At 40.0% G+C, this 27731-nt stretch overlaps 1 protein-coding gene across 2 annotated transcripts in view; it reads left to right on the top strand.

Moving 5' to 3' along the window:
• The window catches only part of UBE3D (ubiquitin protein ligase E3D), a 435152-nt gene extending 415424 nt beyond the window's left edge, over positions 1-19728 (top strand). Inside the window, exon 12 of one of the 2 annotated variants that reach the window (XR_013830713.1) lies at positions 19684-19728. The gene's annotated coding sequence lies outside the window, so the exon portion shown is untranslated. The remainder of the gene's footprint in view (positions 1-19683) is intronic. The other variant, XR_013830714.1, reaches the window with a different exon arrangement.
• Positions 19729-27731: the final 8003 nt, after the last annotated feature.

Raw genomic sequence — 27731 nt, 5'->3', positions numbered from 1 at the left:
GAGTGCAATTGTTGGATCATATGGTAAGAGTATGTTTAATTTTGTAAGAAACTTCAAGTTGTTCTCCAAAGTGGCTCTACCATTTTGCATTCCCATCAGCAGTGAATGAGAGTTTCTGTTGCTCCATATCCTTGTCAGCCTTTGGTGTTTTCAGTGTTTTGAATTTTAGCCATTCTGTTAGATGTATAGCAGTATCTCATTGTTGCTTTAATTTGCAGTTCCCTAATGATGAATGCTTTTGAGTATCTTTTCATTTTCTTATTTGCTATCTGTATATCTTCTTTGGTGAGATGTCTATTCATACCCATTTTATAAAGCAGGTTATTCATTTTCTTATTGTTGAGTCTTAAAAGTTCTTTGTATACTTTGGATAATGGGGTCTTATCAGGTATGTCTTTTTGCAGTGATATTCTCCCAGTCTGTGCCTTGTCTTTTCATTCTCTTCACAGTGCCTTTCACAGAGCAGAAGTTGTGCAGAAGTCTAGCTTATTCTTTCTTTCATGGATCATGCCTTTTGTATTATATCTAACAAGGCACCAAACCAAAGATCATAAAGATTTTCTCCTAAGTTATCTTGTAGGTGTTTTATAGTTTTGCATTTCACACTTAGGTGTACAATACATTTTGAGTTATTTTTTGTGAAGGGTGTAAAGTTTGTGTCTACATCATTTATTTTGCTTGTGGAAGTCTAGTTGGTCCATCACCATTTGTTGAAAAGACTCCTTTCTCCATTGAATTGCCTTTGCGCCTTTGTCAAAAATCAGTTGACTGTGTTTTGTGGAGTTTTTGGGGGGAGCTCTACTCTGTTCCATTGGTTTGTCTATTCACCAATACCACACTATCATTATTACTGTAGCTTTACAGTAAATCTTGAGGTTGGGTAATGGTAGTCCTCTGACTTTGTTCTTCAGTACTGTGTTGGGTATTCTGGGTCTTTTGCTTCTTCATGTAAACCTTAGGATCAGTTTGTTGATATCCACAAAATAAGTTGCTGGATTTTGATTGAGATTGTATTGAATCTGTGGACAGAGTTGGGAAGAATTGACATCTTAACAATATTGAGTCTAACTGTCCATGAACATGGAATATTTTTCCATTTATTTAGTTGTTCTTTGATTCCTTTCTTCAGAGTTTTGTAGTTTTCCTTATATAGATCTTGTACATATTTTGTTATATTTATAACTAAGTATATCATTCTGTGGGAGTGTTCATGTAAATGGTATTTTTTTTATTTCAAATTTCAATTGTTTGTTGCTAGTATATAGGAGAGTAATTGACATTTGTATATTAACCTCATATCTTGCAACCTTGCTGTAATGACTTATTACTTCCAAGAGGGGTTTTTTTTGACAATTCTTTCAGATTTTCTACATAGACAAGTGCTATCTGTGAATAAAGACACTTTTATTTATTCCTTCCCAATCTGTATACCTTTTATTTCCTTTTCTTGTCTTATTGTACTAGCTAGGACTTCCAGTATGATGTTGAAAAGCAGTGGTGAGGAGGACATCTCTGCCTTCTGATATTAGCAGGAAAAGTTCTAATGTTAAGTCTAACGTTTGCTGTAGGTTTTTGTAGATGATTTTTATCAAGTTGAGAAAGTTCCCTTCCATTCTAGTTTGCTGAGAGTTTTTATCATGAATGGGTGTTGGATTTTGGCAAATACTTCTACATCTATTGAAATAGTCATATGACTTTTCTTTAGCTGGTTGATGTGATAGATTACATTAATTGGTTTTTGACTGTTGAACCAGCCTTGCACACCTGGAATATATCTGAGTATATTGTATATATTTTTTAGTATATTGTTGAATTTTATTTGCTGATATTTTGTTGAGAATTTTGCGTCTATGTTCATGAGAGATATTGGCCTATAGTTTTCTCATAGTGTCTTTGTCTGGTTTTGGTATTGGAGTTAGCTAACCTCATAGAATGAGTTAGGAATAATTCCCTCTACTTCTATCTTCTGGAAGAAATTTTAGAGAATAATTTCTTCCTTAAATGTTTGGTAGAATTCACTAGTGAACCTATATGGACCTGGGGCTTTCTGCTTTGGAAGGTTATTGATTATTGGTTCAGTTTTTTTAACAGATACAGGCCTATTTAGATTGTCTGTTTCTTCTCGTGTGAGTTTTGGCAGATGTGTCTTTCAAAGAACTGGTCAGTTTCATCTAGGTTATCAAGTTTATGGGCATAGTGTTGTTCATAATATTAGTTTATTATCTTTTTAATGTTCATGGGATCTGTAGTGATGTTCCCTCTTTCACTTATGTTATTAGCAAATCATGTCTTCTCTCTCTCTTTTTTTCCCCTTAGCTAGCCTGGCCAGAGACTTATCAATTTTATTGATCTTTTCAAAGATCCAGCTTTGGTTTTGCTGATTTGCTCTATTGATTTCCTATTTTCAATTTCATTGATTTCTGCTCCAACTTTTATTATTTCTTTTCTTGTGCTTACTTTGGATTTAATTTACTCTTCTTTTTATAGTTTCCTAAGGTGGGAGCTTCCATTATTGATTTTAGATCTTGCTTCTTTTTCAAAATGTGCATTCAGTGGTATACATTTCCCAGTAAGCACTCTTTTACTGTATTCCACAAATTGATTAGTTGTGTTTTTATTTTCATTTACTTTAAAATATTTTTTTTAATTTCTCGAGATTTTTAAAAAATGTGTTGTATAATCTCTAAGTATTTGGGGATTTTTCAGCTATCTTTCTGTTGTTGATTTCTAGTTTAATTCCTTTGTGGTCTGAGAACACACACTGTATGATTTTTATTCTTTTAAATTTGTTAAGTTGTGTTTCATGGCTCAAAATGTGGTCTGTCTTGGTGAGTGTTCCATGTGAGCTTCAGAAGGGTGTGTGTTCTGCTGTTACTGGATGGTGTATTCTATAGATGTCAATTAGATCTAGTTGACTAATGATGCTGATAGTTGATTTCAACTATGTCCTTACTGATTTCCTGCCTGCTGGATCTGTCCATTACTGATACAAAGGTTTGAAGTCTCCAATTGTAATAGTGGTGATATTTCAACTATTTTCTCCTTGCATTTCTATCAGTTTCTCCTCATCTTTTTTGCTCAAACATGTTTAGTTGACTCTCCATACCCTTTTAACATGACAGCATGACTCAATCAAATAGTCCACTCATCTCTGTTTCACATTTCCACCTAAGATTCTGGTAGCTCTGTTGTCACATCCTGTGACCAAGGCAAGTTCAAACCTAATGTACTGACTCAATTTGGTTTCCCCAGATCCTACCTGTTGGGAAGGACAACTAGCTGTGTTACTTGAATTAATTCATCCTTATCACTACAAGCCAACTTTTTGTAGGTATATCGTGTGACAGTGCATATTTGCCCCAATGTGTTCTTCTAACATTAACAAAATGAGAGTAGGGGCAGGTGTCCTGTTTATTGGTCCCTGCACAGTGCCAGTAGCATGGCTGGCCCTTAATACATGTTTGTTTGAGAGTCAAATGAGCACATTAATGTACAGCTGGAGGAAGAAATTTTGTGGGGTAATGTTTGAATTTGAAAAAATAAAGACCAAAGATGAAAATTTTTAAAAAGAGGAAAAAGAAAGGAAACAGTTCTTTGGAATCAAAATTCCTCCTCACTAGAAATAAAAGAATATATCAATGTGTAGTCTGAAAATAGTATTGTATTTAGAGTTATAAGATCTGGACATGTTCTAGCTCCAGCACCTTGGGTCATTTGCTTATCTTCTCTAAGCTTTAAGTAATACTTACCTCATGGAGTCATTGAAGGAACACCATGAGATACGATACTTTACAAATGCTGTTAAATATTTCCATTAAATCTCCATTAAGGGTGAGAGTACGATGACATCAAATATTCGTTCACAGATAACTGTTAAAAATACTGTTTGGCCATACGTATACAAAACAGAACAGCCTCTGACACACAGTTCACTTTTTCATTTTTGTTCAGAGAAGAGGTGAATCCTGATTTTACTGTTTTATTTGGCTTACATAAAAAAGTTTCACATTGTGTTACTGGTTTGTGCAATTTGAGATTAATGCCTAATGGTTGTTTACAAAGACATTTTTATTTCTGTGGCATGAGTTCACGCTATTGGGCTTACACCATCTGTCTAATGTAAGCTCACTTCAATTCTCAGCTGCTAATGTACTTCTAATTAATGAATGTGTAATGGAAGCATTGAAAAATCTCTTTCATCATGAAGAATTGAGGCCTGAAATTATCCGCTGGTTTCGTGTGTGCCTTTCATGTTTGTTTATTTAAGGTCTTTTGCCACCTGGAGATTTTATCCCCTATAATGCCTCAGCTGAACTAACATTTTTCCATAATAGAATTTCTAAAGTATCGCTTACATCGTATATATGAGCTTTCTTAAAGTGTAACTAATTTCAAACAGGTCCTCTTCCAGAACCTGAAAGTCTGTTTAATTTTTATTAAAAATGTTTAAAAAACAAGTTCAACTAAGGTCTCAGAGGGGAGGACACTTCGAGACTAGCAACTCACTTGTTAATTCCTGTTTCTTCCCCACGGGAGAACCACTAATTAATGTCTTCCAATCCAGGCTCCAAGCTCCCTAGTCAGCTCAGTCCTGAACCAATCCTGATTACACGGTCACATCCACACCTAGTCGTGAGGCTATTGACCTATACCCGCAGTGAGCCCTCAATAGCCATTCTGACCAATTCGTGCCACAGAGCTTTTGCTTCGATCCTTATCCTTCCTCACCATCCCCAACCCAAGCCCACCTGCGTGGCTCTTGGCACTGTGTCAAGTTCTAGCCCGGTCCTGTTTCTGTGGATAGAGTCCTGCTTCCTGCACTTCCACGAGTCAGAATAGCTGTGCTTGAACACTTCCTTAAATCCATAACTACTACCAAGATTCCTCTTCATGTGCCCAACCATGTTGGATCTGCTTAGAAAGCTCTCATTCCTTGACCCCTGGAACTCAATTCTCCAGCCATTTTTCAGCTTTTTTTTCTTTCTTTCTTTCAGTTCTTCTAAGGCATCAGGCTCTCTTTGGTGTCTGCGTATTTTCATGTGCATTTCCCTTTATACGGAAGAGTTTCTGACTCTTACCACAGAAACATACACAATCCTAACTAATTCCACAGGTCTTTCAGGTGATGCTTCTGAGACACCCCAGTTTGGGTTAGGTATTTTTCCATGTCTTTCGATCACATCTTGCACTTTCCCTATTGTAGCTTTATTACACCCTGTTATAATTATCTGCCTCCTTCTCTATTACCTTCATCTCCAGATTATAAAGCAATCGTATCTATAATATTCCGTTGAATTCCCATGTCTAGTGAAGGGCCTGGAATGTTATAAGCACTTGGTGAAAACTTGCTGAATGCATAAATGTTGACCCCCCCACCCCAACCAAGTCTGAGTTTGCCATGCTTCAGCTGCCCTTGAAGAAACCACTCTGTAAACCACTTTTATTTCTCCATGACCCTGTCTTATCTAGGCCCTGAATCATATCATATCCTCTTGCCAGTTGGAAATACTGGAATTTTGACATAGCCCCAAAGCCTTGCCAACCAGGGCCGGTGGAAGTAGGTGAGAATGTGAACCTTAGTTCATCGCATCTCCCCTGAATCCTATGATTCCTCTGAAACTCTTCCCCTCCAACTCTTCTTCTAAGGAGCTATGCAGTCATATCTTTAGGCAGATTCAGTCCTCTCTGAAAGCCATTGTTCCCTTACTCCTCACCTGTGTCAGAAGTAGCATTTGCACTGATATTAGAGCAAGAGAAAGGAGACCCACTCCCCCACCCCCAGTACCCTTAATATAAACTTTTTTCTCAAGGCAGGAGTGGGTCACAGACTCACAATGCTTCTGGGCTCACCATGTGGACATATATGCATAGATGTGTTCCTGGATCTGTTCAGTAAAGGTGGAAACCACCCTTTGTACATGTCTGGTTGAAACAGGTGGTTGCATGAGACCAAAGTTATCACTGTGCCCTAAATCTACAATCAGATTTTGTGATTTTATAACTATCCAATTTTCCAGTTCTTAATTTGGCTCCTTGCATGAGAATCCAGCTCGTGTGGAGGCCTCAGACTTGTGGCCCAAGGACTGAGCCAGGCTCTCAGCCAGTTTGGTTTTGCTTGCATAGTATTGGCCTGCACAGTGTTTCTTAAAACTTTCCATCAGCTGTCAATGCTTCCCAATCAGATAATACATTTAAATTTTTGGATTTCTAGCTTCTCTTGAAAAAATGAGAAGACCAGGCCTGGATTTTGGGCCACAGTCCTTATAACTGCCAGTTGTTTCGCCACTATGCCTAGACCAGGCCATGTATTTATGGCACCTACTGGTTCCTTATGGCCACTCGAGTTTATGATTCCAAGTCCAGAGACCCAAGAGACTCTAGTTTCTAATTTACTAGAGTTAAGCTGTATGTAATCGGGCTCTGAAAAGTGCATCTAGGCTACTTCCCCTGTATTGTACATGTGACAGACTATGGGCCAAGAGTACTTAGCTTCTCATAAAGAGACTGGATGATGCATGAGGGTAAGTAACACCAACTTGGAGGCATGTTTAAATATGGTGTATCTATTTGGTGGTATGTAAGGAGCCATTAAAAATTATTTTTTGAAAATAACCTTATATTGGTAGTGGAAAAATGCAGACTACATTACTACATATGATGTGTCTCTAATCCTAAAGGAAAAGTATAAGTATATATAGATCAGAAAAGTCTGAAGGAAAGAAATACATTAATGTCTTTTTAAAAATATTTATTTATTTATTTGGCTGCACTGGGTCTTAGTTGCAGCAGGCAGGATCTAGTTCCGACCAGGGATCAAACCTGGTCCCCTGCATTGGGAGCGCAGAGTCTTAACCACTGGACCACCAGGGAAGTCCCAGGAATACATTAATGTATAAAAGTGATAATCTCTGGCTAGTGGGATTGTAGATACTTTTAGTTTTATTTTTTTAACACACTCTTGAATTTTCCAAAAATCTTTTTGAGTATCTATTACCTTTATAATAAGTAATTTTTAAATAAGAGGAAACAGAAGTTATTCCAGCAGTCTAAATGTACCATTTCTGTAAAATTTGTCATGGTCCTAGGGAGGATTTTTAGCCTATGGGTCTCCCAAATTACCCATTGTGTAATTTTTTTTGGAACAATGTTGAAGGGAGCTTGAGCTCCATTAATGAGAGCCCAAGGGACAGCTGGGGGATGGCTGGAAGGAAAGAAGTACTAATCATTCCCACTCTTGGGTGGCTGCTCCATGACCCTCCCCACCCCATGTTCCTGGGCCTGTGTGAAACTAACAAAGGAAGTTAAAGAACCCACATCAGATACGGAAGGCATTAGGGACTGATGGGCTCACAGAGGCAGAAGGTTGAGAAGAGCAGAAATTGAGACTAAAGGGTGAAGGACAGAAAGAATAAAATAAAGAATATTTAAAAGATTGCAATATAAATGATTAAATAAAATATAGTTAAAACAAAAACAGGTTAGAATCCCCAGAAACTTAGAAATTAAAAGTGTTCAAAAAAGAGAGAAGCAAAAATATAAAAGAAAAAAAATGAAAAATGCTCAGGAATAAAATAAATGCAACCGTGAAAGAATAAGTAAACTATATTGATGAAATTTCGAAAATGAACAAAAAGAACTAAAAAAACTAAAACTTTGAAAGAATAGAATAAAAGGTTACAATTCCATAAAATAAGAAAAAATTTAAACCTTATGTAAAAGAAGATAAAATGGTAAAATTGGGAAGCTTGAAAATTAAAAGGATATGACAATTGAGAAGAAACCTATAATTAAAATTGTAATAGCCAGCTTTTATTAGAAGCTTACTGGGTCCCAGGGACTTGACATTAATTCATGTAATCCTTTCACTCACTCTATGTGGTCGATGCTATTATCTTCCTCTTCCTATGAAGCAGGAGGAAAGCAAGGCACACAGGTGAGAGGCTCCCCTGCAGGGACCCATTGGGAAGGGGTGGCTCTGGGGCTTGAGCTCAAATCAACTATCTCTGGATCCTGGCATCTTCTTGACCACTTGACCATACATACTATGATATAGTATAGATGAAATGGAAATCTTAAAGCTGAACACTGCTAAAATAATACTCCCTCTGAAGTTGAAAAGTCTTTAAAATAAATAAAATTCCAATGAAGAAGGAGGAGGAGAAACACAGAGACCAAGACAATGACACTAGTAAAGGCTACTCTGCTGGACAGAAACCTCTGGGCATATGCCTGGGCGACATGCTGTCCTCCCCCCAAGGAGAGCATGCAATCTTGTGCCATCTACACAGGACACACTGTCCCTTCCCCTATGGAGGTTTCTGTACCCAGTGCTGTTCTGGCAGCAGTGTTAGCTGCCCAGATATTGTGAGGGAGGCTAACATAGAACTATCTTTACTTATTTAAGGTGATAGAAGATTTGGGAGTAGGTAGAAAGTCATAGGAAAATCTCACATCTTATCTTTTCAGTTAAATCTTTTTTACAGAGAGCTGAGATATTTGAGCTCATGCCTGTATACCTTTCTTAAAAAACAAAAACAAACAAATCCTGGGGCTTCCCTGGTGGTCCAGTGGTTAAGACTCTGTGCTTCCACTTCAGGGGGCGCGGGTTCGATGCCTGGTTGGGGAACTAAGATCCCACATGCCTCATGGTGTGGCCAAACTAAAAAAAAACAAAAAAAAACTTGATTACTGTTTTTATTTTCCTAAGCATCTTTAGCAGATAACTGCTGTAAATATAAAACGAAAACAATTTTCAGGAAAAATTTGATGGCAATATCAAGCTTATGTGCTATTTTGAAGAAAACTTTAAAAGTCAAATTTTACTGGTTTCTGAAGCTTAATACCTCACACACAGTGAGGTATAACTAAATGGAAAAGTACTATCTGGAGCAATGCAAACACATACATATGGGAAATATCACAGTCTTCAAAGTCTAGGGAGAATCTTGAAGAAATCACACGTCAATCTGTTAGAATTCCTTGCTGCTAACCAGAAGTTTGGCAAAATATTATAAGGAACATAGATGGATTTTTTTCTTATGTCTCAGCAGTTGCTGTTATACTAAGATGTATATAGGACATTACTTTTAAGACTGCCTTGAAGTTCAAAAAGATGCCTCAGAATACCATTGCAATCTACTTGGTCTTAAAATGTGAAAGTAATACAAGATCGTGGGAAGGATGGGAAAGAGTGCTGAGTGTTGCAGTTGACTTTAATGCTTACTCTTCTCTGAGATTACAGTAATACTGGACTTGCTGGTTAAAGATGTTAGAATAAAGATCTTTCTGTCCCTCTCTGTATGTCAAAACCAACTTTAAAAAAAAGAGAGAAGGAGAAATAGCAAACTTGTCTTTGAGGAAATTGGGAAATACTCCAAACTCTGAGTTGACAAATAAAAGGGGCTGAGGGTGGTAAACACTGGGCCAACATGTTTGGTGTATGTGATGGGGTCGGGGGAATGCCAAGACGTGAACTCTGTTTCTCCAGATCCCAGGCAGAGAGGGCAGAGTGCAAGATTCCCCACAGTTGGCAGCCCACAGAGCCTGAGGCACAAAGGTTGGGTGTTTGGTGCACTACAGAAGGTTCCCTGAAACCTAACTCCAAGGTTTAGAAATCTAGGAGGGGCTAAATGCCTAACTCAAGGCAGGACCCTGTCCAGGGGTACCACATTACATTTAATTATCACATGGCCTTAGACTCTGGTTGGCTGTACCAGTTTCTCAGATTTTTTTTTTTTTTTAACGTGTTTGATGCCTTTGACAGATTTGAAGAGTTCTGGTAAGGTGTTTTGCAGTATGTCCCTCAGTTGAGATTTGTCTGATATATTTCTCATTAGGCTGGGGTTAATGGTTTTAGGGAGGAAGTGCCATTCTGATTATAATGTATCCAGGATCCATACTGTCAATATGGCTTATTACTGTTGATATTCACCCTGATCACCTGGCTGAGGTGATGTTTGTCAAGTTTTTCCAGTGAAATTATTCTCCCTCCCCTTTCCAGAATGTCCTCTTCAGAAGGACACCACTGTGCACAGCCCACACTTAAGGAGTGGGGAGTTACGCTGCCTCTCCTTGAAGGAGGAGTATTTATGTAGATTATATGGAATTCTTCTGGATGGGAAATTTGCCTTTCTCCTCCATTCATTATTCAGTCACTCACTCAATCGCTTATTAGCATCAGTGTGACTCACGACTGTTTCTTTTATACTTTGGGTTATAATTCAATACTACTTATTTTGTTGCTCAAATTTTCCACCTTTGGGAATTCTTCCAGTTGCCTCCTGTGTCTTTTTGACATTCTTCTGTGATTGGTGGAGGGGTGGGGGAGCGAGCAGTTCTTTACTTTCTGGCAGTACAAAGTACTCCAAGCTCATTTTGTTTATTTCTTGTCTCAGTCCTAGAATCAGACATTTCTCAAGAATGGTAATAGAAAACAAGATCTGGGCACTAGGTATGCTCATTGTTACTGAGGTGTTATTGCTTCTAAGCCCTCTCAGCTTAGAGAACAAAGAAATGAATGTGTGCGTACTAACACATGCACATGTCTATATCTGCATCTATAACTGTATATATTTTTAATATATATTTATATCCATGTGTATCTATATCAATCTGGACATGAGTTCATACTTATGACTTCAACTTTAATCTCTTACCTCGTGAATCATTCTAGACTCCGCCCCTTGCTTGTCTGTAATCTGTTACTCCAACAGTGAGATACCAGACTCCCACCATCTGCTTTTACTTAATTTACTTAATTCATTTACCTAATTGTTCAGTTTCAGTTGACATTATAGTGGTTTCAGAATTGTTCACCAGAATTCTCACGGGAAGCACTTCTATCAACTAGAACACAGTGCTTATGTAAAGTCTCCTTTGCCTTTCGTCTTACAGAATCCACTTACTTTTCTTCTTTTAATATTTATTTATTTGTTTATTTTTGGCTGCGTCGGGTCTTAGTTGCGGCATGCGGGATCTTCATTGCAGCATGCGGGATCTTTCCTTGTGGCGCACCGCCTTCTCTCTAGTTTCGCGGGCTCAGTAATTGCAGCACGTGGGCTTAGTTGCCCTGTGGCATGTGGGATCTTAGTTCCCCCACCAGGGAGCAAGCCTGTGTCCCCTGGATTGGAAGGTGGATTCTTAACACCTTCCAAGTGAAGGAAGTCCCTCGCTTTCAGAGTTACTTAGCCACCATATTTTTCCCCACTTCCTTCAGTAAGGTTGTTTATATATTTGTAATCCAGTTAGATTCTTTTGTCACAGTCTGAAGTTCATCCTGGGATTCCACAACCTTCTAGAAGATTTTTTTAATTGTATACACTATGGTTCACTCTTTGTACTGTAAAGTTCTGTATGAGTTTTGACAAATGCATGATGTCATGTATCCACCATTATAATATTATACAGAGTAGTTCTACCACCTTAAGAATCCCCTGTGCTTCAGGGAGATCAGCTCGGTGCTTTGTGACCACCTAGAGGGGTGGGATAGGGAGGGTGGGAGGGAGGGAGACGCAAGAGGGAGGAGATATGGGAACATATGTATAACTGATTCATTTTGTTATAAAGCAGAAACGAACACACCATTGTAAAGCAATTATACTCCAATAAAGATGTTAAAAAAAAAAATCCCCTGTGCTTCATCTATTCAACCCTTTCCCAAGCCCCTGAATTCTTGGCAACCACTGATCTGTTTACAGTTTCTACAGTTAATGCCATGTGAATGGAATCCTTTAGCAGGTAGCCTTTTCAGAATGGCTTCTTTCACTTAGCAATATGCCCTTAAGACATTCTTTGTCTTTGCATGGTTTGATAGCTCATTTCTTGTATCACTGAATAATATTCCATATTTTATCACCAAATAATTATACCACAATTTGTTTATCCATTTATCTATTGAAGGACATCTTGGTGGCTTCTAGTTTGTGGCAGTTTGAATAAAGCTGCTATAATCATTCATGTACAGGTTTTCATGTGGACATAAGTTTTCAGATCAGTTGGGAGTATGATTACCTAGGACACCTAGGAGCGTGATTGCTATATTGTATGGTGAGGCTCTGTTTAGCTTTGGAAGGAGCTGCCGAACTGTCCTCCAGAGTGGCTGTAGCACTTTCGAATTCCCACCGGCAATGAATGAGTGTTCTTTGCTCCAATCTTCACCGGCAGTTAGTATTGTCGGTTTAAAAAAATTTTTATTTTAGCCATTCTCAGAGCTATGTAGTGGTTTTTCGTTTGTTTTCATTTTCATTTCCCTAATGACATGTGATGTTGAGCATCTTTCCAGTGCTTATTTACAGTCTGTATATCTTCTTCGGTGAGATGTCCAGATCTTTTGCTCACTTATCAGTTGGGCGGTATTTCTTTTTTCTAATCTTCAAGATTCTTTTACGGACCTCAGCTTGTTCTCTCTCTGCATTCTTACCTTCGAGTGAGATGCATTTTCATTCCAGCACCAGTGGAGGCTTCCCTTAGCACCCCCCTCACCGTTCACCTGAGACTCAGAGGAATCTCCTCGGCTCTCAGAGGGCATGTGATCTGCACACCTGCTTGTCATTTACCTATTGCGGATCTGCTTTGCTGGCAAAGAACCCGTTCCTGCTTCTTCTGCGTGCTTCTGTGATACGTGGAGAGAAATTACTCCTGTTAATTTGAATGCATCTGCAGTTTTCTCTTGTCGAATTTCATGTGTGAAAAACCTCCAGAACCTACCATTCCCATGGCCCTTCCTGTCTTTTCTGCCCCTTCCTCATGTGGTCAGCACATGCCAGATGCAATCCATGCACCTGCTAATTTTTACTCCCAGCTACAATGAGTTACTGGAAGTTGCAGTCTGTGAAACAAATGAAAAAAGAAAGTTACCGGTGCATGGGTTGGAGGATGTTGTATTGACTACTTTAGAAAAGAAAACCTGCTTACAGGTATCCCAGTAAGAGTGTGATTGCCAGCTTCTGCAAATATCCTGCATCTCCAAGGACAGCAACACAATGAAAGAGAGAGAAAACAATCTCACTTAACCATAACAGTGCCCATTGTTAACCTCTTCAAATGAGCCCAGCACTTTGCTAAGCATTTTATATATATTATGATATTTAATTCTTAAAGCGACTCTCTGGGATAGGAATAACTGTCTTCAATTTACAGATAAGGGAATATAACACCGAGGGAAATAGTTGAGGATACACTGTACTAAGTAGCACAGCTGAGATTCAAACTCAGAAAAGTCTGACTCCAATACTCATCCTTCCAACCAACGTTTTCTTCCTTCTTGTTGGGTTTGTTCTTCTGGGTCAGGTCCACATTTGGGCTTCACTCAGTGAGATTCCTCATTCCTTTTTTAATGATTAAAAAATTTAAGTCAGGGCTTCCCTGGTGGTGCAGTGGTTGAGAGTCCGCCTGCCAATGCAGGGGACACGGGTTCGTGCCCCGGTCCGGGAAGATCCCACGTGCCACGGAGCGGCTGGGCCCGTGAGCCATGGCCGCTGGGCCTGCGCGTCCGGAGCCTGTGCTTCGCAGCGGGAGAGGCCACAACAGTGAGAGGCCCGCGTACCGCAAAAAAAAAATAATAATAATAATTAGTCAAATGAACAACGAGCTGCTCACCAGCTGCCTGCTATCTTTATCCCTCTCTACACTTGACGTTAGAAGAATAAAGTTATAAAAACAGGTTTCAATTTTTAATTTAAAATCCACATTTCTGAATTACAGAGCACCCCACTGCTATGCTTTATTTCAATAGATGAAGATAGTATAAGTATTTTCAATTGATATAGCACCTTTCATTTGAAAACTTTACTATCTCTGTGTCATTCATAAATCATCAAACCATTTTGGGAAGTAGGAGAATTACTTAATAAATGACCCTTATGAAATCTGAAATTAAAAACGTTGAATTTTCTGATATTTGCGAGGTAGGGGAATTGCTTAATGGCCTTCATGAAATTTGAAATTTAAAATGTTGGATTCTCTAACATTTTAAAGTCTTTCTCTGTTCAGTAAGAGGAAAAAATCAAGCAGTGATTTTTCCAAAACAAGAATGAGGCTTAAATGTCTTGAGTCCTTTGAAGTGCCTTCTCTTTTCTTCCATCTCATCTCCTAAGGCCATTAAAGTAAATTTCTTTTTTTTAAAGTTAAAGTTTACGTGCTTAGATGTATCACTTGGACTTCTGGTACAAATACAGTATTGACTTCAGCCAACGTAACTTTGTGTGTCATTCCTCTTGTTATCGTCTTCGCGCAGGACTTATCTTCTTTTTAAAAAAAAATTTTTTTAATACCATGCATTTTCTATTATTTATTTATTTTCGGCTGCATTGGGTCTTTGTTACTTCATGCGGGCTTTCTCTAGTTGTGATGAGCAGGGGCTACTCTTCGTTGCTGTGCGCGGGGTTTCTCGTTGCGGTGGCTTCTCTTGTTGCAGAGCACGGGCTCTAGGCGTGCAGACTTCAGTAGTTGTGGCATGCGGGCTCAGTAGTTGTGGCTCGCGGGCTCTAGAGCACAGGCTCAGTAGTTGTGGTGCACGGGCTTAGTTGCTCCACAGCATGTGGGATCTTCTGGACCGGGACTTGAACCCATGTCCCCTGCATTTGCAGGCGGATTCTTAACCACTGCGCCACCAGGGAAGCCCAGGACTTATCTTCTTGTACCTGGATCATTGCAGTTGTCTCCTAACAGGTGTACCTACCTCTGGTGTCCTTTCCTCTTCTTTAAAACATACACATGTGCAGTATTGTGCTGTTCATTGTGTTCATCACTTCTGGGGGGTCTTTTTCAATTTCTGAAGGGAAAATGCAGGTCTAGTCTCACATCCCATGGAAAGTGTCTGTTATTTGAAGACAGCCCTGGATTGGAATCCCATCTGCTCCATTGATTAAGCCTAACAAGTTACCAAACCCAACTAAACTTTAATTTCTTACTCTTTGAGGGAACTCTGAAAGGTTGCCATAAAATTAAATGACATGAAGTATGTAAGTAAATGTTAGTTTTCATTTCCCTATCCACAACTGGACCCCTATAGGACTTGACAGTTTTGTTTCCAAACTGCTGGCCATGCATTACCTACCACTTCTCAAGCAAGTTTTGTCTTTCCCTGGTTCTGTCCATTTTATCATGTGTTTCCTCTGACTGGAATGTACTTCTTTCCATATTTTCATTTGCCAGATGTGTCAGTTACTTCCTTGTCCAGTCTAGCTGCTGACATAGAGAATCATCTTCTGAGGGCTCAGCCCCATCATTTCCTAAGCTAAGATCCTGGGCAGGACAGGCCGTAAAATTATACAAACCCCGTCCTAGTGGCATATGTGTGGTAACTTGTAGGGATGCCTGCCCACTAAGTCACAGACTTCTCTTAACTCCTGTATCTCTCCAGTATGCCAAACAGGGATTCCATGCAGGTTTCTTTATAGCACTATAGTTGTACCATGTTAAGAATGCATTCTAGCCCTGGGCTCCAGTCCTCCTGACTGGGATCTTGATGCTTCCTAATTCTTGAGAGCTCCTGCTCGAAAGGGCTCTCACAGCCTCTGGTTGGGGTCTTAATCTGCAAAAATTAACCTGCACACAGTGTCACACCAAACTTATTTTGGTATCTCCACTTGAAAGAATCATACTACGATCTACCTGCTGGAGTGGATCACAATGCTCATTTCTATGATACCTCTCTGGGCTTTAAAATTTTGACTTCTGGCTTCATTTCTTAGATACAAACTTTCCAACCAAGTAAATTTCTCTACCTACCCAGGTCTTTCTAGTTATTCTCTCAGTCTGGGCACTGAGAATTGAGATCCCGTCTTGCTTCATCGCTTTATTCAGAAGCAGTGAACAACTTCATCAGTGAAGACTAGCTCAAATGCTTCCTCTTCTAGAATGACCCCCACCCCCTTACACATTCATATATGGCCTGTGAACCCCTTCATTCAGTTCTGTTCACTGAGCATCTAGTATGTGCGAGGCATTTGGGATCAGCAGAGAAAAGCAAAGCAAAGCAGGAAAGCACAAAACCTTTGTCCTCATGGACTTTCTGTTTACGTGGCTTACTGTATCTTCAGATTGTTTTTATTAGTTATTTGTAAACGCTATTACTACAAGAACAGGAGACTTTTAAGTTATCTTGTCTAACCCCACCTGTAGTGGGTTGAATGGTGAATCTCCAAAAGATCTGTCCAAGTCCTACCCCCTAGAACCTATGAGTGTGACCTTATTAAGGATCTCGAGATGAGATCATCCTGGACTATCTGGATGGTCCCTAAATCCAATGAAAAGTGTCCTTAGAAGAGACGGAAGAGAAGACACAGACAAAGAGGAGAAGGCTATGTGAAGATGGAAGCAGAGAGGGGAGTGATGCAACCACAAGCCAGGGAACACCTGGAGCCACAAGGGCTTCCTGGAAGAGGTAGGGAAGGATTCTCTCCAAAAGCCTTTGGAAGAATGCAGCCCCTCTGACACCTTGATTTCAGACTTCTGGCCTTCAGAACTGTGGTAGAATAAGTATCGGTGGCTTTAGGCTCCGAATGTTGTGATGATTTGTTATGGCAGCCGCAGAAACTAAAATATCACCGTATTTTGCAGTTGATCAGGGCTGGTTAAGATCTTTAGAACTCATCAATACTAAAAAGAATAGCTAGCTAGTGGGAAGCAGCCGCATAGCACAGGGAGACCAGCTCGGTGCTTTGGGACCGCCTGGAGGGGTGGGATAGGGAGGGTGGGAGGGTGGGAGACACAAGAGGGAGGAGATATGGGGATATATGTATATGTATAGCTGATTGACTTTGTTATAAAGCAGACACTAACAAAGGTGTTAAAAAAAAAAACTAAACAGATTACCGTCTCACTTCTGCCTCTATGCCGCCACATGTAATTTAATGTAAAACCAATTCTAAATTGAAAAGCGCAAATATGCATGCTGAATTAATAGTTCCCTTTCAGCTTTTCTGGCTGTACAATTCTGAAGAGTTCAGAAAGTGTGATGTGTTCTTTTGGGTTCTGATCTGCAGAATAGAAATAAAACACCACCCCATAGGGTTGTTGTAGGGATAAAATGTTTCAGTGTGTGAAAATGCCTCATGTGGTGCCCATCCCTTGGTGAATGTGCTTTTCTTTTTTATTTTATTTATTTATTGTTTTAATTTTTATTTTATATTGGAGTATAGTTGATTCACAATGTTGTGTTAGTTTCAGGTGTACAGCAAAGTGATTTAATTATACATATACATGTATCTATACTTTTTCAAATTCTTTTCCCATTTAGCTTATTACAGAGTATTGACCAGAAATCCCCGTGCTATACAGTAGGTCCTTGTTGGTTATCTACTTTAAATATAGCACTGTGTACATGTCAATTCCAAACTCCCAATATATCCCTCCCCTCTACCCTTCCCCTGCAGTAACCATAAGTTTGTTCTCTAAGTCAGTGAGTCTGTTTGTTTTGTAAATAAGTTCGTTTGTATGTATCTTTTTTTTTATTTTTAGGTTCCACATATAAGCGATCTCATAGGATATTTGTCTTTCTCTCTGACTGACCTCACTTAGTATGATAATCTCTAGATCCATCCATGTTGCTGCAAATGATATTATTTCATTCTTTTTAATGGCTGAGTAAATATTCCATGGTATATATGTACTGCATCTTCTTATCCATTCAAGGTTCAAAAGGATACATGCACCCCAATGTAAATTGCTTTTCCTTATTTTACGACTGGTGATGCGGTGGTAACAAGTGTATAGTGAAGATTTGAGACATACTTTGTTTCTTGCCTCTCACTCTGCTGACTCAGTGGTTCCAGGTCTGTGAAGTAGAGACATGAGAAATTGGCCAGATAATTGAAATTAGCATAGCTCTGCAGATCAGTGTCGGTACATCATCCTCCCACACAACTGGAACTTAGTGAATCTCACAGCACTTCATTTTGGTACTTTGTGTTTTTCCACTCACCAGGTGAGGTCATGTGTGCCTTTCTCATTGGGATGTTCTAAAGCTGTGAGGAAGACGTTGTTGAGGGGAACTCCCAAGAAACAAATCATAAAATAATTTTCCTTAAGAGGATGAGAGGAAAGTAAGCAAGAACTTTCTCCTTGAGATGTTTCTGGGATTGCAAGCAGCTGATTGAGTGTCTGTGAGCCATGCATGAGCCTTAGCATTGCTTCCAAATGAGTGCGAAAATTACATAATATCTTTGGGAAATTTTTCACACTGTCAATTATATCTTACCTCCTGGAGAGACAGACTCCATTGACAATATGTCACAGAAGCATCTTAAGTGCCACTGTGTCATCCCCAGAGCTTTTAGTCACTCATAAGACTACAAAAACATCCCCTAAAATTATTTTTCCTTTTTTTTTAATTGAAAGAATTCTTTGACCTTTCTCAAACAGCTGCTCCCTAGAAAATTCCTTTTAGCTGAAGCCATCCTTTACCCTGGCCTTCCAAACAAGCTCATTTCTATGCAAACAGGTTTCTTCATATTCATTTGAAAATGGGGAGTATAATAGCAAGATTTTAGGGAGCCATAAAGTTATTTTCTGGGTTGACTTCCAATTGAATTAGATCAAACAGACCAGAACTGTGATCACTAACATGCATTCACATGTCTGTCCATTTTTTATGTACTCCAGCAAATTCTTGGTGTTCGACTTCCTGTATTCAAAGTCAAGCACGAGCGTGAGTTCTCAGGAGAATTTAGCAGCTGGTTAGATCAGGCAGTATACTTGTTCATAGCCCGCTTCTGTTCTGATTGGTGCCCATGTTACGTATTTGGAAGGTCACTCATGTAACAGCCATACTTTAACACTGATACGTAGAATAAGTAGTTATAGAAGTACATAAAGTGTTTAGAAAGTACCACAGTCTTTGGAAAACATTGTATTTCCTATAACGTGGTAAGTCAAATCTCACGCTTTGGAAGGAACTGGGAAAACTGATGGGCAATATGATGCCATAAAGCCAATTCGGTTTGTTTCTTCATCTGGTTTAAAGGATAGATACTGGGAGGGGCAGTCCGCCATGAGCCCTGAGCGTCCCTGCACATTCTTGCTGGGTGGGACAAGAATGCAAGGCCCTTACCACTCTTTACTAGACCACATATCAGACTTATCTCAAGCAATCTTGAGATATCGGGTACAGTAAGTCCCCCACGTATGAACGAGTTCCATTCTGAGAGCACGTTCATTAAGTCCAATTTGTTTGTTAAGTCTGACAAAGTTAGCCTAGGTACCCAACTAACACAATCAGCTATACAGTGCTGTAATAGGTTTATAATACTTTTCACACAAGCAACACATAAAAAAATAAAACATTTTTAATCTTACAGTACAGTACCTTGAAAAGTACAGTAGTACAGTACAACAGCTGGCATCCAGGAACTGGCATCGAGTGAACAGGCAAGAAGAGTTACTGACTGGAGGAGGGAGAGGAGGGGGGAGATGGTAGAGCTGAAGGGTCGTCAGCAACAGGAGACAGAGGGCAAGCTGCAATTCCACTCATGCCTGACGCTGACGGCACAGGTTCTGGTTCCTTGCTGGAACCAGATGCACGTTTGCATCTTTGAAAGTTCGCAACTTAAAGGTTCGTACGTAGGGGACTTACTGTACTGTCTTCCCCAAAAGCAAGGCCAGGTTGCTTCTGCTTACCACAAAGGCAGTGAATCCCCAAGCTCAGCATTTCTGTCCTCTGAACACAACCCATTTCGTTTGCAGGCATCCATCCTGAGCCCTTTGTCTTGCCCCCATGTAACCTGGGGAGGAGGGACATCTGAAGCAAGTGGCTGTGAGGCTCTGGCCGCTGCTTTTGCCGTGAGTAATGAATCCTTTGCTTCTGACCCAGGGGTCTTGTGTGTTTTGTCAGCATCCATGAAACAGTAACAGACCCATTTGTTAGTTTGTAAATAGGGTAAAATCTCAAGACCCTACACTTAGGAAATATTTCTATTTATACCCATGAAATAGGTCCAAGAATGGTTATATTATTTCAAATAATTAATGACCGTGACCAGTTTAGAATCTTGGTTTTTAGTTCTGACTCTACTACTAAGTGAATGATCTTGACTATATTTTGTATTCCTCTGGGACTCTGTTTCTTTATCTGTAAAATGAGGGGGTTCAACTAGGGGAATGGCTTTTCAACTGTGCTCTGGGGACCCAGGGCCAGTCATTTCAAGGGCCCTCTCGTTAGCCCCGGGCGGGGGGGCAGCCTGCGGGATATAGTTGGAGGCAACAGCATTGTGTTGACTGGCCTGGTCACCTACCCTCTGCAGGGCCACCAGCTGTGCTGTGGTTACTGTCGCTGGTCAGTGCCCTTTCCCATTTCCCTAAGCGGCCATATCCTCTATAGTTCTCTTCATACTTCCTTTCTTAGTTCCTATGTCTCAGGGGAGAAAATGCAGATAAGCAGAATTTTTTCCTCTCTATCTCTTGGTCCACTGGCTGCTTTCTGGACATTACTAAAGAAAGAACAGAAGACAGGTTCTCCTCTCAAATTCCCTAACCCACCTGCCATCCTATCAGTCCTTCCAGGGCTTGACTCCGAGTAAGTCACAGAGTCCCACCTCAGGGACTCTTGCTTTCCAAGACTCTTTCCCTCCAATGCTATGGAATAGTTAGCTAAACAAGAGGCAATAAAACTGGCTCTTGCTAGGGTGACCAGCTGTCCTGATTTGCCCGGGACTGAGGGTGTTCTCAGGACATGAGACTTTCCTTTTTTAAACCAGAATCGTCTTGGGCAAGCCAGGACAAGTTGGTTGTCCTATGAATCTTCTAGATCCAGACTTTATGGTTATAAAGCTTATGTAATGAGGTCCTCAAAGATTTGGGTGTTTGAAGCTCAGAAGTCAAGAATTAGACTTTTTTTTTTCCCCTGGATTTTGTTCTAACAACCATATCCCAAGGCAGTAGATGTCCTTGAATAAATGGGAGAAGAAAAAAGATAAGAAAACAGTGGGAAATGTTGGCTAACATAAAAAGTATCACACTCTTATAAGCTAGCTATCTTTAATAACATAGACTAAAATGGTTTTATTGTGATCCCTTTCTAATGAATTCCTAAGTAGTAGGGGTGAAAATATTCATGAAAATATGCTTAGAGTAAAGGTCTAATACAGAAAAGAACAAAAGGAGAAAGAGAGGGGCCTGGGAAGAATATGTATCCACGGAGTAAAAAACAAGTGCCGGGAAATAAAATGAAATATGAATAATAGTGGTTATTTGGGGTTGTTGATTTTTATTAATATTTATATGTCTTTGTATTTCAATGTGCCTGTAATAACCACACATTACTTTTATAATTGGAAAAACTTTACTAAACAAAGCTTTTAAAGAATGAGAAGAAAATATCCGTCAAGGTCAAAGGATGAAAGACATTAAGAAAGTGTTAGGATTCCATGTTAGAATCCTGACCGTGGGAATCTGCTGGTGATTTTTAAGCAAGTAAATAACTTACTACAGTTGATCAGAGAGAGTTTTAGATCGGATTTTGGAAGGATCCGGCTGGTATGTGGGGAGGTATTGCTGTGGCTGGGATATTTGGATTTAAACGGAGACCTTTGCTTTCCAATCCAAAACTAGCAGAAGTGCAGGCCCTCTGACAGGTGCTTGCCCAGTGCTGGCCAAATAAATATTTTCACTAAGGGGAGCACAGCTCACTCTTACTCAAGTGAGCTGCCCGTTTCTTCATCAAAACCACTTAAAGGTCATCTAGAGAGCTTGTCACATTTGTCAACCTCCACTGCCTCTGAATTTCTGGTAATCTGAGGCTTTCTGAATTGAGTAGTCTCCTTTCTGAAGACTGAGTTTTTACGAGTTTGAGATCTCAGGACTGGTTGGACTAATTCGCAGTGGCATACTACTTATAGTGTAAGGAGAAATTATGCAAATAAGCATGGGATCCTCCAAACAATATTTTTTGCTAGATACATGTGTTTTGTCTGGGGACTTTCTGTGATTCTATAATCATTTCCCAAAGAGGGAATTTCAGTACAAAGAAGACAGAGGGGCTCCATCAAGAAGTGTTCATGGGCTCGTTAATTAATAGAACCGCCAATACCAGAAGATGAAGGGGATCGCCAGCCAGACTAACGTGCTCCTTAATTCTGTTCTGTTTCATTTAGGCACAAGATTTAGGGGATTCAAGGTATGTGCTAAGGTAGTGTACTCTTGGCAACACTATGAAACTGTAGACCACCAAGTTCCTCTGAGGGTGTCTCTGGCTTCTATCTCTGGCGTTTAAAGCACACAACTGTATTGCATGGTTCTTTGCTGTTCTGCGTTTTCAACAAGCATTGTCCAAAAGGAGCTTCCCGTCTGCTGTTTGCATATCATGTTGTTGTCACCTTACTAAAACATGAAATGATTTAAGCTTCGCAGCTGTTACTCTTTTCCATGAAGCAGCTGCCCGGCACTTCCAGGGACAATGCCAGGTGCACCAGGAGGCTGTCTATGCAAATTACAGTGAAAAACTGAGCAGTAATCTGGTGGCTTTGATCATTACAGACAACCAGTCTAAATAACTCAGATGCAGATCACGTAAAGTTACTGTCATTGGCCCGAGCAATCCAGCAAATTGCTTCAGCTCCTTATGTAATTTTGGACTTAGCCTAAGCGATTGGCTTAATAACTAGATTCACAAGAGACTGATGTATGAACCTGAATGACAATTTAGAAATTTATAATGGGGACCGTTGTTCATGCCAGTAGATCCTGTCTTGGTAGGAAGACCTATGTGTGAAACCAAATTCTATAATTAGAAGGTTTGCTTATGATAACATCCTGAGTGAGGACAGTCAGTTGTTTTAGTCAGTAGTGGTCTCAGCGATGGGAATAAAATTGCCCAGCAATAGATCCAGGATTTGAACCCAGAAAACACGACCACAGAGCTACAGCACCATTAGAGCAGGTGTCTGGATCTTTTTTTCTTTATTAGTTTTATTCTTGCTTCCAGAATTCTATTTGATACACCTTCACTGACTTGAGTGTTTACTAATTCGGCCTCCCAGATTCACATATATTTATAAAATCCTGAATCATGTCTTCAAATGGCAATCAATCCATTCATTGGGATTTTTCCATGTTTCAGTTCTCGAACATTGAGGCTGTTTGTGAGTGCTGGGAGCCCTTTACTTTGGGTCTGGACACTAAGAACCGATGGCATGAGGGTCTCAGAGTAGAGTCAGTAAAGTCTGTAGAAGTTCAGTGGAGAGAGAAATCACTGTGGGCTAGGATGTGGAGAGTGAGGACATACCTGGACCTTCAAAACTGGCATTCTGAAATACAGGAGGAGAGCTTTGGAGACTGACTAAATCCATTTGCCTGGGTGAAAACTTAATGCTTCAGAGAAATACAGAGAAAGTTGAAAATGTATGTTGGGGCCAAATTCTTAAATGCCAGGATAGTAAGTATGGGTGTTTAGAAGGTAGTGGGGACCCATGAGAGCTTCCGTTGAGAAATGACATAATCAGTCCAGGGCTTGAAAAAAATAAATCTGACATTATCTTGTAGAAAGGAGGGTTGGAGGAGAAACAGAGGGAACAGGTAGGAGACCGCAGGAGGAGTCCGGATGGAGGGGAAACTGAAATGGCCCAAAGTAAGGCAATAGAGAATATTACTTTCCTATTGCTGCTTTAACAAATGAGCACAGACTTAGTGGCTAAACCAGGACAGATTTATTTTCGTATAGTTCTAGAGGCCAGAAGTCTAAAATAAAGATGCTAGAGCTACGTTCCTTCTGGAAGAATCGGGGGGAATCTGTTTCCTTGTCTTCTCCAGTTTCAAGAGGCCATCTGCATCCCTGGCTCACAGCCTCTTCTTCCATCTTCAAAGCATCTCACTCCAACCTCTGCTTCCTTTGTCCCTACTCCTCCTTCTGCCTGTGTCTTCTTTCCTCCTTCTTATAAGGTCCCTTGTGATTATATTGAGCCCACCCAGATAGTCCAGGTTCCTCTCCCCATCTCAAGATCCTTAACTTGGTCACATCTGCAGAGTCTTTTACACCATGCATACTAACACACTCACAGGTTCTGGGGATTGAGATACAGACGTTTTTGAGGGGAGGCACATTATTCAACTGACTACAGAGACACAGGAACATTCTAGTTTGGCTGTTGTTGTGTACTACTTCCCTCTCAAAGACATTGAATTCTGAAGGAGCATGATTACTTATATCTAAAATACACCTTGCTTTTTGCTTTTTTTGATGCTTGTAATTCTGCCCTTCTTTGCTTAGAATACCATTCCTCCATATCGGTGGCCTCAAATCTCAGCTCAGACGCTTCCGTTTTCCAGAATCCTTCTGCTCTCCACCTCCCCTCCCTTTGACCCATAAATCGAGGAAGAATTCTCTCTTTCCTTTATCTTACATCTGTATTTTACATTGCTTCTTTTTTTTTTTTAGCAAAAACCTTTCATTTTGAAATCATTTCATACTTGCAACAAAATTGCAAAAATAGTACAAAGAATTCTGTTCACTGTCCACCCAGCTTCCCCAAATCACAGTAACTTAAATAGCCGTAGCATAATGATGAGAACCAGAAAATTAACAGTGACCCAGTGCCATTAACTAATCTACAGACTTTGCTGAGATTCCAACCATTGTCCCACTAATGTCCTTTATCTAGTCCTTATCTGGCATGCTTTAATTTTCTCTAACCAGAGACAGCTCCCCGGTCTTTGTTTTTCATGACCTTGACACTTTTGAAGAGTCTGAACAGTTATTTTGCAGAATGTTTGGGTTTTGTTTTTTTTTTCTGCTTTTGTCTAATGTTTTCTCATAACTTGATTCAGGTTATATATTTATGGCTAAGAATATCACAAAAGTGATGTGCCCTTCTCAGTCATCATATCAAGAGGTAAATGATATCTCATTACTGGTGATGTTGAATCCCTTGTTTAAAATGGTGTCTGCTAGGTTTCCTATTGCTCTGAACACATCTCGCCCTGTATTCTATCAATATATATTTTTGTCATAGCGTTTTAGGGCTGGAGAGGATCAAAGAAATGAGTTCTCAATAATATTAAAAGTTATGTAGTATCAGGTAATATACACTAAGGACTACATACACTACTTCACTTACTCCTCATAAATACCTCTAGAGACACTGTATCAACTCCAGTTTACCTTTCTGAAGAGCACATGCCTGGTTAACCTTGGGCAGGGAATACAACTTGCTCATTTTTTATGCCACACAGAGCCTAGCACAGAGCTTTACACAAAATATGAGTAGAAAATATTGAAGTTGACTTAAATTGAACTTAAATGGAAGGCAGAGTGTTCAGATTGTGTAACTAACCACATGTATGACAAAGGAGAAGGGACCATGGGTAATTACGGAGAACTGAATTTGGGGAAGAGGAATACATAAAGGTGATGATTTATTTTCAAAGGGACGAAGCTAAGAAACAAGATGAAATGGTTGTTGCCCAGAGGGGTTAAGAGCACAGCCTTGGAGGGCACTCACATTTTGGGAGTATTTGGCAGAAAAAAATCAGTAAAAGTGAAAGGGGATGAAATACAAACAAAGTAGAAAAAGCAAGGTAGTATGGGGTTACAGCCAAGTTCAAATCTGGAATGAAGAAAATTAAGCGAGGAGATGCATGGGGCCATGATTAAATGGCAATGGCTATTTTGGGGAAACTGTAGAAACAACATTTTAAAAAGTTGTCATAAGTTTATTTATTTTTTTTTAGTTTAGCCAACACACAATTATCCATAGTAATGGAAGAGAAAAATGTCAAGATAAGTTAGAAGAATGGATAACTCCGAACATGCAGACTTGACTATAAAGCACATTGTATATGATTTCTGAGGCAGCACATTTCCTTTGCAAGGTTTGCTAAATTTACATGAAGAATAGCTTGTATTTCTTGATAAAAAGCCTGCGTGGTGGAAGGGAAAGAGAACCGGAATTTGAAAAGTGGTCACGTGTTTACGCTTGTGAGCTTATTATAAATGTAAGATTGCTTCACATTGTTGTAAATGTAAACCTTTTCTGGCTTTATGTATCTTTACATTTTACAATGAGGGAGATCAGATCATTGGACCAGAACTCAGATCTGATTTCTGCTCTTGGCATCACCAGTAACTAACTGTGTCGGGCAGCAGGGAGATTCCTTCAGGCCTTTGGTGCCTCAGTTTTCTAACCTAAAAATGCAAAGGTTGACTAGGTAATCTCAATTATGTCGTCTGGAGCTAATACTCTAGATGGTTCTGTTGTTTTGGGGATTCTAGCTAAATAACTGGTTTGCATGTCAGACAAATTTTATTTACTAAATCATGGCATGTGTAAGTGCTTCCTAAAAAGCAGGTTTTCTAGAGAAAAATATAAGTAGGGAGATTCACTGCCAAAGCTACATAACATGGTAATTGTGGAATGAACAGTTACAGGAACAGCTCTTTGTTTAAAACAGGCTTGGCATTTTCATTTGTTTGGGGCTTTCTCAGTAGTATTGAGGTTGACCCTTGCTAATTAGGTCTCACTCTCAAAGTCCCTGGATAAGCTGCTTCTGTGAGAGATTGGTCTTAAGAGCCCAAGGCAGCCGGGAAGAAGGATATTAATGCTGCAGTGCCCAGCTCTCCTTCAAAGAGGACCTATGGAGACGGGTAGCTAGAGAGGAGAGGACCCTGACAAAAGAATGAAATTAATTTGGATAGGAGCCCTGGAGACTGGACAGAGTTAAAGAGTCTAACAGTAGGTGGCTTATTTTGCAGCCAGAAGTAGTTTTCTTCTGAAAGAAGAGTCCTTTACGCTAGGAAACATTCTTTCTTCTTCCATGGCAATCTCTGTTTGGAGTCTTTCTTTTTGCCTTTTCCCCTCCTCAACTCTGTCTTTCTCCACCTCCACCTTCTCTTTCTCCCTCCGCCTCTTCTTATTTAGCCCGTCCTTTCACGATTAGATTGATTTGTTTACCCAGACAAGGGGAAGAATGAGAGTTTGCATACTGGTAAGAACAGGCTTCCTCTCTCAGAGCTGCAAACGTTAAACTCTCCTCTCTGCCCTGGGGAGGCTGTGAGCAACAGAAAATGATGCCTCGTCCTAAGACAAGGAAAGGTTCTGAGATCCTTTAAAATCCCAGCTAATCAAAATCCTGCCGCAGTGAGGAAAGGGGAGTGTGTGTGTGTGTGTGTGTGTGTGTGTGTGTGTGTGTGTGAGTTCGTTGTGTGTGCTGGCCCACAGCCCAGAGGGATGGGCAGTCTCTGAAGTGGACACATACGATAAGGCTCTGATGAGCTCTGGTGGGGACTGTGGCCGAGGGGATGGAGCGTAGAGGAAGCACGCAGGAACACTGCTGCGGCCCCGAGAGAGCCTGAAAAGAATCTGGTTTTCAAACAGTACAATTTTAATACTGCCAAGACCATATTCCCAGGATGTGGAATATAAAAACCTCAGTTCTCACCTAAGATCTGTTCCCCATTTAGTGTGTAGCCCTGAGTAAGCTACTTAAGCTTTCTGAGTCTAGGTTTCCCAAAATAAAATGGGCACGCTCATGTTTCTTACATTTTTTTGGAGAGCACAAAATAGCTTATCTTTGTGCTAGTGCTGAGAGAGCTGTGGCATGTTAGATACGACTTGGAGCGTTCAGTTGCCCATCTGAGAAAAGGGAATAGTGATTCCTAGAGGGATTTCATAAGAATTTAATGAGATAACAAAGCCAGGCATAGAAAAGTGCCCAATAGTACTTGTTTATTCCCTCCCTTTCCCTTGGGTGCTATTTATCTGGAATATTTGGGAAATAATAACTTACTTTGTACTACTGACTTT

The sequence above is a fragment of the Stenella coeruleoalba genome (assembly GCF_951394435.1).
Source record: "Stenella coeruleoalba genome assembly, chromosome: 12".
Taxonomy (NCBI): Eukaryota; Metazoa; Chordata; class Mammalia; order Artiodactyla; family Delphinidae; genus Stenella; species Stenella coeruleoalba.
Note: the sequence above shows the minus strand (reverse complement) of the source record. Positions and strands in the feature narration are given on the sequence as shown.